Source organism: Physeter macrocephalus, chromosome 19 (assembly GCF_002837175.3).
Source record: "Physeter macrocephalus isolate SW-GA chromosome 19, ASM283717v5, whole genome shotgun sequence".
Classification (NCBI taxonomy): domain Eukaryota; kingdom Metazoa; phylum Chordata; class Mammalia; order Artiodactyla; family Physeteridae; genus Physeter; species Physeter macrocephalus.
This window is the reverse complement of record NC_041232.1, coordinates 40,664,564-40,679,681: the sequence shown is the minus strand read 5'-3', so window position 1 is coordinate 40,679,681 and position 15,118 is coordinate 40,664,564. Positions and strand designations below refer to the sequence as shown.

Here is a 15,118-nt window from a genome sequence, read left to right as displayed (position 1 = left end):
GGCACGAACCCGTGTCCCCTGCATCGGCAGGCGGACTCTCAACCACTGTGCCACCAGGGAAGCCCATTACCTATTTTTATTTTAAAAGTATTTAACACTTCCCTGGGACATTGGACTCTATTCATTATTTTCCACAAATGTCTTCCTCTAAGAATTCAGTAAAACCTTATTAGTTCAGATATTACTGTTATGCAATTTTTGACAATTTGACCAAGACCAAGATGAAATTTACCTTTGAATTCTCTGCAAGGAGTGGATTTGTTAAGAGAAATAGAGGGAACACCTGTAACTTACTTTAAAAGAATAATTGTTTTCATGGCTTTAGCATATGTGGTGGTCTTTAGGCAAAAAGATTTGGCTGTAATATAAGGATCCATGTCATTAGACAGACTTTATTGGCAGATCATAGTATTGAAAGTAATAAAACTGTATTGCTTTCAATAATTCTTACTTCCATAATTCAGGCTAGCATCCTCCTGTTCCGCCCATCTCCCCAAACTCATTATTCCAATCTAATGAAAAGTACTATTGTATTATATGTGAACATAAACATTTGTTAATAGAAGAGGATCAATTCTTATTATCTTATTTTTTTAACTTAAAAATATAAATTTTAATTTTTTGAATGCTTATCTGTAACATTGATCACCTGGATGGCAGTCGTGTGTTTATTTTTACAAGAAAAATGATGTATCATTTCCTTTCCTTTTCTGTGACTTTTATACAGCAGGTAATTTTTTAAAATTTAAAACTCAATATTTTCACAAAGCAGGCTAGAAAAATTCCCAGGTTGATAGTGAAGATTTAAGGTGAGAAAAAAATAACCCCAAAATCAGATCATGCCCTCCTTGGGGCATGCTGAAAAATCAGAGCAGTAACTAAATCACCATTCATTCATTCAACAATCACTTAGCCAAGGGCTGTGCTTATTGCTTCAAGGTGTGTAGAGATAAATAAAACTGTCTTCTTGTCTACATTGTGCCGGCAGCCCATAAGTTGAAACAGAGATGAAGACAGTTTTCTCATGTGATAAGTGATGTGTTATTCATCCTTGTAAGCCAAGTGCTTTGGGAACACAGAAACTATACCGTTAAATCTGACTAAAAAGTTGGGGAACGATTCATAGCAGGTATAACACTGGAGCTCATTCTTAAAAAAATCAAAAGAATTTCTACAAGTAGAGAAAAGGATAACGTTTCAGATCAGTATGAGCAAATGTATGGAGATAGGGAATACATGGATTGCTTAAGAAACACAGAACAGACGTGTTAGATGTGGAGAGCTGAGGAGGTGGGGGAACAGTATATGGTCTATAAAAAGGTATATTACTAAAAAATATGCCCTTCCTTAGTCATTGGAAACAACAGTTGGAGCTCACAGAAAGGTTTGAGAGCCATGTGCAGAGACCTGAAATGTGAAGAAATGGGAATAGATAAGACTATTTGTGGATAATTGAGAGAACTTTTAGGAACACAGGACAGAATCAGCTTCTCCCTGCTGCAAGAAAGAAGGGGAAATTAATTAATTAATTAATTAATTAATTAAAATTTTTAGGTGCATATAAAGAAATTTGAGGGAGTTTATATCTAAGAGCTTCAATTTTCTTTCCATTATACTGTTGGATGAGCATGGGATGCAGACTAGGAGGTTACAAGTTTGAATCCCAGCTCAGGTGCCTATGAGTGATGTAACATGGGCAGGTCATGTAACCCATGTGCATTTCAGTGTTGTCTTCACCTCACTGAGCTCTCGTCTATAAAATGAGGATAACAGTACATAGCTTATATGGGTTGTTGATATTATTAAAGACAAGCTATGTACAATGTGTTCACATGAAAGTGCTCTGCAGGTGAGAGCTGCAAGATGATTATCATCTGTGAAGAGGAGCTTATCCCCAGGGAGAGAGAGAAAAAAATTGGAATAAGGAATGAAAATTGGAAGGGAACATGTAAAAATGTTTTTAAGCAGCATTAAGAATCCTTGTGAAAACATGACTTTGCACGTACAGTCACACTTAAGAGCTCCAGAGCAGCCAGTAGAGATGATCTGACGGCCTGGGGTTGGGGAAGGTCAAAGCAGGCACTGTGTCATTAAGGGAACAATTGAGAATGCGGATCAGTGCAGATCCCAGGACCTTGGTGGCTGGTACTCCAAGACCTGTACTCCAGCCTCTACACTGGGTTGGCAGAAGGCAGTGTTTTCTCTTCAGGGTCAGCTGCCTGTGATCCTAAGGCTCTTGTCATTATCAAGTACGAGAGTTGAGTTGCCAAAGTCCCCAGCTGAGCTCCAGACACAGGCTGCTGCTTAGAGACCCGCCAGACCCTTTGCCCCCTCCTCCCCTCTCACTGACCACCCTTGGCTCACAGAACCTACCCCAGCCTTTCCTCCACTCGAGCTTTAGTTCTTCCCTAGCACACAAGGCAGTGAAAGAGGTTTCTGCCTCCTCTGGGATAAAGAATTGGCATACGAACCAAATAAAAAGGAGCCCAACTGCATGCTGCTGGTCCCTCATGCCACCAGCACCCGTTCGAGACCTCAGTACAGAATTCACTGCGTGCAACAGGCAGGACCTCGCTTCCTCTCCCACACCTGGACATGGGTTATCTCACCAGCCACTAGGATGATGTCCAGTGTTCTCTTAAATGCTTAGTAAGCATTGGGGACCCCAAGAGAGAGCTGCCAAGATCTATCTTGATAGTCAACTTAACTTCCCTCAGAGGGAGATTTGAAAGGCTGGAGAACATCCTTCATATGCCAAATGGCAGTAATAAAGAAAATATAGGCTATATCTTCCCCATTATTGACTCCTATTTTAATTAATGGGAGACACACTCCTCCTTTGGGAACTGGGTTGATCCATTTAGTGAGTAATTATTCATGAAGGATATACTAATTCAAGGTGCTAGCTACTATCCAAGACCTTTGAAGATAATGAATAGAAGCACCTTAGGAAAACTTTGTCAAATTCAGACAAAACTCTAGGTTTTTGTGAAAATACAACTGCAGAGACTCATTAGGGGTTGGGAAACCCCAGAGCTCTTTTTTCTCTCTCCTCAGACTTGGTTCCCAAAGCCCACTCTTCTGTGAATGCCAACAGGGGGTCACATAGAATTTATCTCTAAGCACCTTGCTTCCTGTACATTCCGTTCAGTCATTTGTGGTCACCTGAGGATGTATAGATTGTTCCAGATCATATAACATCTTCACTCCCCACATGTGGTCCTTCCCTACATGGCAGGAGCCATGCTGAAGTGCAGCCCATCTTTGCCTCCCCCAGGGTAGGAAACACCATGTCTCTTGATAGGGTCTCAGGCTGGGGATTCTCCCACATGCCATAAATGTACATCAGCCCTTTCTGGAATGTGCTTTAATCACCTGGTGCCATGCCAGCCAGACCAGCACTCCCTCTACACCCGCCATTCATTCCTACCTGGTTTGTATGCCGGTCGATCCAATATGGCGAGCAACTCACCTCTCATTAAAAACAAACACAACAAGCTACCAATTATAAGATAAATAAGTCACAGGGAATACAGTCAGTAATATTATAATAATTTTATATGGTGCACAATCTATAAAAGTATTGTATCACCCTGTTGTGCACCTGAAACTAATATTGTTAAGTCAGCTATACATCAATTAAAAATTAAATTTTTAAAAACATACGAACATCTCTATCTTTTTCCTTTCTTTAGCTCTAACTACACCTTCCTTCTATTTCCTCCTCTAATCAGTATTTTTCCCATTTCTGGGTTCCATGTGTATTTTCCCCTTTATACCTCATCTCTACCCTTTGTACCTCTCATAGGTTTTAGTTAACTCTTAGGAGTTACTTTTGGTTTATTTTCTGCTTAGTTGGAAGAACAGAAGACTCATGTCCATTAGGTGGCAAACTCAAAATTAGGACCATGTGTGCCGCAGCACTTCATTTCTATATTTTTCTCATTCTTCTTTAAAAATGCTTTGCTGCATAGCGAAATGATGTTCGGTGTGGGACAACCCAGTGACTCCTTGCCAGCAAAAACACAGTCCAGATTGTAACAGCACAGACTTGGGGGTCTGGAGAAAATGTTCAAGGCAGAGTCTAAAACTGAATCTTCTTACTCTGGATCCTATATTTCCTTGGACATCCATGTATAGAAACTGGAAAAAAACTGATTTCCTTTTATTTCATGAGTGGAAGTAATTCCAAATCGTTTCTTAGGGACTTTGAACTGAGAAGTGTTCCGTGGATTTCCATGAGGAGAATCTTCTGGCAGGGTTTATGTCCCAGCCAAAAGGTACCCACATTCATGGGTGATACCTTTTTGCATGTTACTAGCATCCGCTCTCCCAGAGTAGAGGGATGCTTTTGTGGAAGGGCTGCAGTGGTGTGTGATTTTTTTTTTTTTTTTTTTTTTTTTTGCGGTACGCGGGCCTCTCCCGTTGCGGAGCACAGGCTCCGGATGCACAGGCTCAGCGGCCATGGCTCACGGGCCCAGGCGCTCCGCGGCATGGGGGATCTTCCCGGACCGGGGCACGAACCCGTGTCCCCTGCATCGGCAGGCGGACTCTCAACCACTGCGCCACCAGGGAAGCCCGTGGTGTGTGATTTTAAAGGAAGAGTTGCTCCTGGCTGCCCCTACAGGTGCCCATGCAGAGTTAGCCTACACACTTGCTCACGTTCTAAAGCTTTGCATTCTGTAGGTGCGTTCTACACGATTCCAGAAGGGACTCTTGCTTCTGTGTACCAAGTGTCCTCGGGCTCAGCTGGCTCCAAGGGAGGAAGGCACATCTCAGATTCATGAGCACTACAGAATGTAGAGATGTGGCTTTCCTACAAGTGGGGATTCCAGCCCCCACACTGGGCGTGGCTCAGGGCATTTTCCAGGGCACGCAGTGCTGGTTCCTCTGGGCTCAGCTTCTCTGGGGAATGAGGAGAATTGAGAAGGTGCTATGGTGTTAGAATCAAGGTCATGGTTATTATGAGGTTAGCGTGTAAAGGGGGCAGTTACTCATACTCTGAGTGTCCCTCCTGGGAGCCCTGCATTTGCATGTGCCTGAGGACATGCTTGCCATTGTCAGCCAGAACATTCTTTTCTGTAAATCCAGGATTACTGAACCTGGCAGGAAGGGATAGTTAGAGATTTTTCTACAGCCTTCCTGAGCTTATGTGAGAATTAAGCCTTACAAATCTTACAAGAATTGATGAACATGATGATATATATATATATATATAAAATGCAACATAAACCTTCAGATTCGCGACCTAACCATCTCAACTGAAAAGCCCTTATGCTTCAGGATTTTAAAAAATTACCATTTGCCAGTCTTACCTACACTCAGACAGACTCCAATATTCAAACAGCTTGCAAATTCTGTACAAACGGATGCAGTTATTCCCGCATCCATCAAAATAGTGGAGTTGCTGAGGTCTTCTTTCTGTGGGAGAAGGGGATGTATGTACATTATTATTCTTGTATGGGAATAATTAACCAAGAAAAAGTGGCATCCCACAGTTAATTTAGCTGTTCTTTTGTTTTCCAGGTATCTGAATTACGTGAACATATTCTTTTAATAAGCTGATCTGTTTTTTCCCTTCTCACTGAGGTGCAAAGTAATCTAGAGGGTCAAGGTTTCCAATCTTTTTCTTTTGCATGAAAATGATCTGTCATTTCCATTGTGGCTGCACCCAAAAGTCAATTTTGGGTCTCATTAAAGTGCCTATAGAATAATTCAGTCGTGATGAGGATGAAATTCTTCTCAAAGTGTAACTGCTCCTCTTGCTGGTACACTGTAGCAATGACACTCATCTCTGAAAACTTAATCCTGATTCAGAGCAGGGGTTTTTGTTTGTTTTCGGGGGTGAGGTGTTTTTTTTTTTTCTTTTCTGGTACTTCTTTATCTTTATGGCTTTGAACTTCACAGTAAATTGAGGCTTAACCTAGTGAAACTGGATAAATTACTGTACTCATCATATATCGTAAACCAGGCATGTAGAATTCAATAGAACAAGAATTTTTTAAATGCTTCCCTAGAAAGTAGAGAAATATTCTGAATGATGTTTAGTGTTAAAGTTCTTTTAAATAATAGAATATTTTAATTTTTTAAATTTATGTGCAATAAAACACACAGATAAGTGTTTGATCCAATGAGTTTTGACAATTGTATATGCCCTGTATAATGGCCACGCAAAATACGACGCTGAATCTCATACCCTAAATGTTTCCGTCAGGGCCCTTTCCAGCCAATTCCAGTTCAAGAGCCCACCATTTCCCTCCCAACCCCTCATCTCCTCTCTACTGCCCAAGCAACAACTTTCTTATTTTTAACACCATAGGTTAGTTCAGTCTATTCTTGGTCTTCAAATGAATGGAATTACACAGCATAAACATTGTAAATGCTCCATTCACTTGCCGTGGTGTTTTTGAGATTGTTGCAAGTATCCATAGTTTATTCCTTTTATATTGTTGAGTAATACTCCATTGTATGACTAAACCACAAGTTATTCATCCTATTTTTGACGTTTGAGTTGTTTCTAGTTTGGGACTCTTATGAAAAAGACTGCTCTGAAAATTCCTGTACAAGTCTGTGAATAACTTGTTTCATTCCCATTGGATACAGACCAAGAAATGGGATTGCTAGATCATAAGGTAAATGTTTAACTTTGTAAGAAACTGCCCCACACTTCACCAGCAATGTTCAAAGTTCCAGCAGCTCCTTATCCTCACCAACAGCGGGTAGGAAATGGTATCTCTCGTGGCTTGCATTTGCAGAACTCTGATGGCTATTAATCTTCACCATCTTTTTATGCACTATTGCCCATTTGTATATCTTCCTTGGTGAGATGTCTATTCAAGTTTTTTCTCAGTTTGACCAGATCACTTGTCTATTGCTGGTGGTAGGAGTTCTTCATATATTCTGGGAAGTCCTTTGTCGGATACACGTCTGGTAAATATTTTCCCAGTTTGTGATTTGTCCGTTCACTTTATTTAAAGTGGCTTTTGATAAGTTAAAATTTTTTAATTCGATAAAGAACAATAAATTACTTTTCTCCTTCATGGTTAATGCTTTTTAGTGTCCTAAGAAATCTTTGCTTACCCCGAGTTTGTGAAAATATTCTGCTATTACTCAAAAAAGTAGTGATAGCAACTTTTAAAATTGAGAATAATAATAAGGACAGTTTGCAGGCAGATAAAGAGGCGTGTTTCTAATGACTGAAACACAGGGCTATCTCTGCACTTTTATAAATTTGTGATTATTTGTTAATTTTCAAGTGTCTCCTTGATTTATCCTCCTTCTCTCTGAGAAATAGAAAGTAAGTCTGGGTGTTTTGAGAATTGTCAGGATTGAAGTACGAGGAAAGAAAGCTCAGTGTGAGGTTTGAATGTCCTGTGTATGATAATGGCTTTAGATAATGATCTTTATAGTACAAGTGATTTTATAGCATTATTCACTGTCCTTGAGCAATGACTTCAGCTCTAGGGAGCCCAACCAGGCTATTTCTATTCTTTATCCTTATCTCTGCAGTAAGAGTACGATTGCGAATTATCAGACTTTCCTAAAAATATCATTTGTTGCATACGTTGATCAAAATATACCAAATTTGTAACATCTTAAATATATGTGCAATATATAAATATATTATTCTCATCACCTTTACTAAGGTGATGCTCTAACATCATCTAGAGCTAAGGAAAGCCCTGATAATATTTCTCCCTTTGATTAATATATATTGACCCATACTATGTGCCGTGGTGAAGAAACAGACCAGGTTCCCACCTCTAGGGGCTTCCTATCTAAATGAGGAGAGTTAGCCAAGTAAACAGAGGTACTCTTTAGTTTTGTTAGACGCTCTGCAGGATATTACAGGGCATCAAGAACGACAGTTGGGCTTCCCTGGTGGCGCAGTGGTTGAGAGTCCGCCTGCCGATGCAGGGGTCACGGGTTCGGGCCCCGGTCCGGGAAGATCCCACGTGCCGCGGAGCGGCTGGGCCCGTGAGCCATGGCCGCTGAGCCTGCGCGTCCGGAGCCTGTGCTCCACAACGGGAGAGGCCACAGCAGCCCGCGTACGGCAAAAAAAAAAAAAAAAAAAAAAAAGAACGACAGTAACGTGGGGGGGGGGACGTCATGCAGGAAGGCCTGCCTGAGCAGGTGACAAATAACCAGAGACTTGGGTTGACAGGGACCCAGCCAAGTGGGGGAACAGCAGTCTTGCAAGAGAAGCAGCACAGGTGACAGCCTTAGGCAGGTAAGAGCCGTGTGATCCAGGTGAGGGTAGGGGGCAGTGAGCAGAGGAGAGAGACAGGGTAAGGTGGCAGCAAGGCCCTTGAAGGGCCTCACTGACCATTATTAGGAGTTAAGTTGATGAAGACTATCCTACCTTATATGCAGAGCCCACATTCATCACAAAATGAGCATGGGGTGTTCATAGATAGAATAAGGGATATTAATTAATGCTACTTTTGTTTAGAGTCCCTGAAGAGTAGCTTATATATATAAGCAGTGACTGATGGCATGTGGCCTGAGATGAGCAAGTCACTCGTTGGTGTTCACTGAACAGAATTCTTAAGACAAGAGATCCGTGGACACGTGGAGCAGAGAGAGGGATGCTGACCTAGGGGACTTGGATTTAGAACCCACGTCAGGGCCACTAGGTGCTGTGCACAGACACAGTGAACAAGTAGGGAGAAGACCAGCAGTCCCAGTACTAGGTTGAGGCAAAGTCTTGAAATAATGTCCGGAAGTTAGGATGAGACCATATGAGGGACAGCACATCTCACATGCACCAACCAATTATAGATCATTCTCGAGCAGGAAATGTGGACCGAACAGAGAGAAACTGGAAGCAGGAAATTCCACTAAAAAGAGTTTCAAAGAATTCATGTAAATTGCGCAGAGTGGTAAAGGGAAGGAAGACGAAACCAAGAATTGTTGTGCAGAGACCTCTATCAATTGTCAGGTTTGCTATGGGGTATCGGAGCCCCTATGGGACTCTCTCTGTGATTTGAAGTTATTTCCAGCCTCTAGGAAGTATAGACAAAATATGCCAACATGTATCCTTCCCCACAGAGTCTTCTAGAGAGGCAGGGCCGTGGTTGGAAGCTACCAACACGGCTCTGGGCAGGCAGATGAATGAGCTGGGTGTAGGGTCAAGGCCAGCATCCTCTCCCTGCCTCTGTGCCCCAACACCAGTCGGGCAGCATTACCCTCTCCTCTTCTCAGATAAGCATTCCCCTCACCCTCTCCCAAGGGTGCACAGTGCCTGCACAGGCAAACACACAACTCCTTCTCTGGTGATTGTTGAAACTTGGAAAAATAAAAAGTAATGTTCCCTCACACTGAGGAGACTGGACCCCTTAGAAAGAAAGGTGTCAGATTGACCAAACTTGGAACAGATTTGGAAGGTCGACTGTACCACGCCTTTTTATATAACAGACTTGAGCATCCTCGGATTTTGTTATCCCTGGGGGCCCTGGAACCAATCCCCCCTCGGGTACCGAGGGATGACCGTACCAGGATGGTGAGTTTGCAAAAGAGCCAGAATATAACAGTTACAAAAGTGTTTTAGCAGGAAAGTAAGGAATTTTAATACCTCTTTTGTTGTTATTGAGCTTGAGGGTCAAGTTGGATATCTGCAAACGACAATAAATAAAACCTAGGTTTGGAGGAGAAGCTCAGATGGAAATAGATATTCAGGAACAATTAAATTCATAGATTGGAGACAAAAGACTTGATGTAAAGACTTGATGTAGAGATAAACAAGTAAGGGATGAGGGAAACAGTCCTTGGTGACATGCACAGTGGGGATTGATAAAGAAATAAACCAAAACATGGAAAAGAGAGAGACACCAAAAGAATGATGACAACTGGAAAAGCAGGGCTTCCCTGGTGGCACAGTGGTTGGGAATCTGCCTGCTAATGCAGGGGACACGGGTTCGAGCCCTGGTCCGGGAAGATCCCACATGCCGCGGAGCAACTAAACCCATGAGCCACAACTACCGAGCCTGTGCTCTAGAGCCTGCCAGCCACAACTACTGAGCCCATGTGCCACAACTACTGAGCCCGTGCGCCTAGATCCTGTGCTCCGCAACAAGAGAAGCCACCACAATGAGAAGCCCATGTGCCACAGTGGAGAGTAGCCCCGCTTGCCACAGCTAGAAAAAGCCCGTGCGCAGCAATGAAGACCCAGTGCAGCCAAAAATGAATAAATAAATAAAATTTTTAAAAAACTATTAAAAATAACTGGAAAAGCAAATAAGAAGAGTATGGCAGAAATAAAGATTTAAAACAGGACAAGATCCCCTCTGGTCTTTATAATGTGTATGCAGAAAATAGTTTTCAATCAATCACTGTTCAATTTAGTTTTTGGGTTTCTTTTAGGAAATGAACTGTATTTCTTACATAAATCCTCTAGTTCTTGTTTCACTGCTTTTGAAATCTAGAAGTAAATCTATAGATAAGCTCAGTCGTTTTGTAAAGAATTGACTGAGGGCTCTTTTACAACACTAAATATATTTTTGTTGAGTTGGTTGCAAAAGCATTAGTTTCAACAGATCTGAGATTCTTTAAAAGGTTTTCCATTCATTGTATTAGATATTTTTTTCATACCTCCTAAGGCTAAATTTGGCTGGTTGATATCACTATGGAATTGGAACATGGGAGCGTAGAACTAATCTCCTCATTTGACTTTTAAATTAGTTTTGTGTGTGTGTTAACTAAAATTGAAATGTTTCGATTATGAATAATGCTAAGATGAATGGGTACACTCCATTGACTTTAATGAAGTGTACATGTTCTTGCAGACTTGTGAATGATGGCATGGTAGCACAGTTCTCGAACCCTAGTGTTTAATATTTGCTGCACTTACATATTTTATTTATGATACTACTTACCACAATCACAGCTTTTTATTTTCATGAACACAATTGAACTTAAAATGTTTGTTTCATCAACTTTTCCAAGGGATTCATATTACCAAGGGTGTCCTTTTTTTTTTTTTTAAATTACCAAGGGTGTGCTGATAATTGACAACCAATTTATTAAATTTAAATTAGCTAACATTTACTACATGATTATTGAAGGCCCTGTACCAAGAGATTAATTTTCAAGGAATAAACAAGTCATCTAAATAAATGAAACTTTAAAATGAGAGACTTCCCCATTGGTCCAGTGGTTAGGACTCTGCACTTCTACTGCAGGGGGCACGGGTTCAATCCCTTGTTGGGAACTAAGATCCTGCATGCCTCATGGCCAAAAAAATAATAAAATTTTAAAAAAATAAAATAAATTTAAAAAATGAAATTTTTAGTCTTCAGTGATCATAACAAAATGTACATAATAAGTTAAATATCAGACAACACTTGCTGCTAATATATGCAAAAGAGAGGAACAACTAGGGAAATTCTGAATAATGAAGTTAATTGCATAGTTCCTTGAATAAGGGTCTTTGCTAATTTTTTTTAAACCAAGGAATCCTTACTTGAGTTAAATCTTTAGTGGTTGTTAGAAGAGTAAAATATGCTCAGATACTTATAAGTGCATTTAAATTTCATGTCATAGGGGCTTCCCTGGTGGCGCAGTGGTTGCGCGTCCGCCTGACGATGCAGGGGAACCGGGTTCGCGCCCCTGTCTGGGAGGATCCCACGTGCCGCGGAGCGGCTGGGCCCGTGGGCCATGGCCAATGAGCCTGCGCGTCCGGAGCCTGTGCTCCGCAACGGGAGAGGCCACAACAGAGGGAGGCCTGCATACCAAAAAAAAAAAAAAAATTTCATGTCATATATCCAGGGCTTCAAGCTCAAGCTATGGTTTTCTTGTTTGAATACTTTGCTAATTTTTTCATGCCAAACAAGAAATCAAATTTTAAAGATATATTTAAATCAACAACTGTTCATTCAATATTAGAAGGGTAAACAGCTTAATAATTTATGAATGTACTAATGTTGTGTGTTAAAATGCTTTGAGATGAACAGTGGATTCAGCATGTGTAACATGCTCTGAAAATTAGCTGTTGCACAGATTTGGCAAGTGTTATATGCTGCACAGATTCATGAAATGAGAAATTATGAACACCATTTTACTTGTTGTTATTAGATACTTCACATGTGTCATACAAGTCCTTACTAGTTGAATCATACAGTGCTGTATTTCACAAACAACAGCGATTTAATGGCCTTGCCCAAGCTGGTACACTAAATGAAAGAATTCGATCTAGAGGCCAGGACTCCCCTGTCCTAGCCTGATGGAGGTGTATTACAGGGGTAACATCTCACATATTACAAGGGTGGCCTACATCTTCCATGCTGCAGTTTCCATGGGCACATGATCTAGTTTAATATCCAGTTCATAATTTGCAGATATTTGACAGATAGTCACGAGCTACAATTTTCAGCCCCATATCCAAAACTATTGAGGGTAAAATTTACCTATATCATTGCACCTTTTTGTTTTATTTTGGATTCTCAACTTGGAAAATATATGCCCTGGACTAGCGTTCTAAGTCCGTTATTACATCCTGTCTGTGTGATCTGGGGAAACTTGCTTTACCTTTCTGAGTTTCCAGCTTTTGTTTTTTGTTTGTTTGCTTGTTGTTTCCATTCATGCCAAAGAGCTCTGCAAAGGGTAAAAAACTATGTAAGTTACAAATATGAATTTATAAATATATTTGTTGGTTTGAGGGCTTGGGTGCCTACTAGAGGCATCAGAGTCTGGGCAGGTGTGCCTGCTTCCACCAGAAACCTGTAGAAAAGTGGGTCTGTGCACCAAGAGAGAGGAACACCTCTCCTTTTTACAATTTTGTTCTTCTAAAGGGCAAAGGCAAGAGTGGCCTTGCCAGTAGAATGCAAGCAATCTAAACTTAAAAGTCAGTGTGCAGTAAATTGTCAGGAAGTGCCAGCTGCTAATACCTGCCAGCCTTGTGGGAATTTGGATCCATGAGCTACCTCTCCTGATGAGGGGGAGTTGGGAGCAGAAACCTTGAGTCTGGCTGGTCACCTGGCAACACAGAGAGACCTTCTGGATCCTTACTGGATAAGTCTGTTTGTCTCCCTAAGACTGAAAGTTTGGAAGCATTTAAATAAGAGAAATAGAATCAATAGACAGTGATTTCAGTCACTCAAGTGCAAATGCACCCCAAGCTTGCTTCTTTGTCTTTCTGCTTAAAGGCTCACCCTTGTTGGTTTGCACCCTCCGCTGTGCTGTCTCTCCTCTTCTCCCCTGGATGCCTGTTCTCATCTTCTGGTTGAATTTCCTAATTCTGGCCGCCTCCACTCCGCTAACCCCTGTCTCTTCCCTCCTAGATGGAGTGTCACACAGAGCCACCTTGCCGTGTTAGTTCTCTGCCTGAGAATGGCTCTGAGAGTTTTCGCAATCCAGCGCTGGCTTTCCAGTTCTACCTGGGTTCCATCATCTCCCTTCTGCTTATACCAGGCTTCTCATGACCCCGCATTCTTGACCCTCTGAACCTTTTAAGCATGTCTGTGCTACACCAGTAAAGCACTCTCTGCCCTGTGTGTTCTCTGAGATAAGACACAAGTCCTACCACTTTGGTGGTGGGTTTCCATGCAGCTTTCCTGATGATTGCAGTATACACTGGCCTCTCATTTATCCATGCTTATGCCACATTAGTTATTAAATGATGTACGGTTTGGAATTTAATTGCCCGACAGTTGTTCATCTTCCTGTCTTCCTGGATGAGTCAAAAGAATGTACCATGAACTTCTGTTGTGTCATTCCCTGCCCCTCCCACATCAGATGCCTGAAAAACACCTGTTTCTGGATTAATCGGTGACCATGGATGAATACATGTAGGTGAAAGATGGGCAATGTTTAGGTCTATTTCATTTTTCCCACCATCAACCTTCCTCCTTTGGCTCTGAGACTGATTCTGGCTCCTGTTCCCTCCCTCAGGTGTTACAAGCCTTTGGACTCTGGAATCTGATAGAATGGGGCTCAAGCCCCAGCCCGTTGTAGGACCTTGGGCAGGTTGTTTCACCTCTCCAAGCCTCAGTTTCTTTATAAAATAATGATGTATTAAGAGTTGTAGGTGGTTTATTTTGGAGTGGGGGAAGTGGTTTGTTTTGTTTCATGGATGTTTTGACCATTCTAAATTCTTGTAGGGAAGTGTTTAAAGATGTATATGTAAAACATGTTTCTAAGAGTGTTACTTGGGCGCCACATTGAGAACAGTGTTATTTCAGTGAATGATGTGCTCTAGATGAGGAATTACATTTCCTGTCTTCAGGTAATAGGTGTGGGTTTGGGGTACAAACCTGAGGCTGTGGGATCCCAAACCCCACACTCCTCCCGTTCCACGTGTCCTGTCTCTGTGCCTGTGGAACATAAGAGAATGTCTGTCTTGAATGACACAATTACTGCGAGTCGTGTCCCATTCATACATGTTCAATAACTGACATTAGTCAACTGCACAAGGAGAGAGGGACTTCTTTCTCCATATGCCGCTAAAACAATAGTAGTCTGAAAGAGGACAGATGAAATGAGAAAAAACATTATAGACCATGAGAGGTGATATCACTTAAATCCCTGGGCTAAAAGCCAAGGATACAAGGTCCTGCTTTCAGCTGTGAAGTATCATTTTGTGATCATAGATAAATTTACTTCATATGAAAAAAAAGTAAGTAATGTATGTTCAGACATGTTATAGATGAAATTAATTACCGAGTATGATATAATTAGGTGTAAGTAAAGAACCTAGCAGCCATAGAAATATCTGCAACATCTAAGACATATAAGCCTGCACAGAAATCTAAGATTAAAGGGTGATATAAATAAAAACAATAGAAGTATTACCTTGTTACTTTTTCTGGTTTAATTTAGAACCTAAGCTTTCAGGTTTCACCTTGAAGCCTTCTGGTACTAAGTGTGTATTTCTGAGGCAACCCAAAGTAAGTTACCATGGATTTGATTCTACCAAAGGCAAAAAGAAAGGAAAAGGGAAACGTAAGAGAGATGAGAAAATACTTTTTCACAATTCAGTAATGTGAAAGAACTTCAGAAGTTGCTTTCGGAAGATATGTTTCTAAAAGTATTTGATGGTACCCTTTTCAACAGAGCCACAGAAAAATAAAAGCTTATTTAATTTAATTTTCTACTTCATTACTCCCCAAAGTACGGGACCAAG

At 41.2% G+C, this 15,118-nt stretch overlaps 1 protein-coding gene across 1 annotated transcript in view; it reads left to right on the top strand.

Annotated features, from left to right (window-relative positions):
* CHST9 (carbohydrate sulfotransferase 9) overlaps positions 1-15,118 on the top strand; it is a 201,066-nt gene that overhangs the window by 101,365 nt on the left and 84,583 nt on the right. The gene's annotated exons all lie outside the window — the stretch shown is intronic.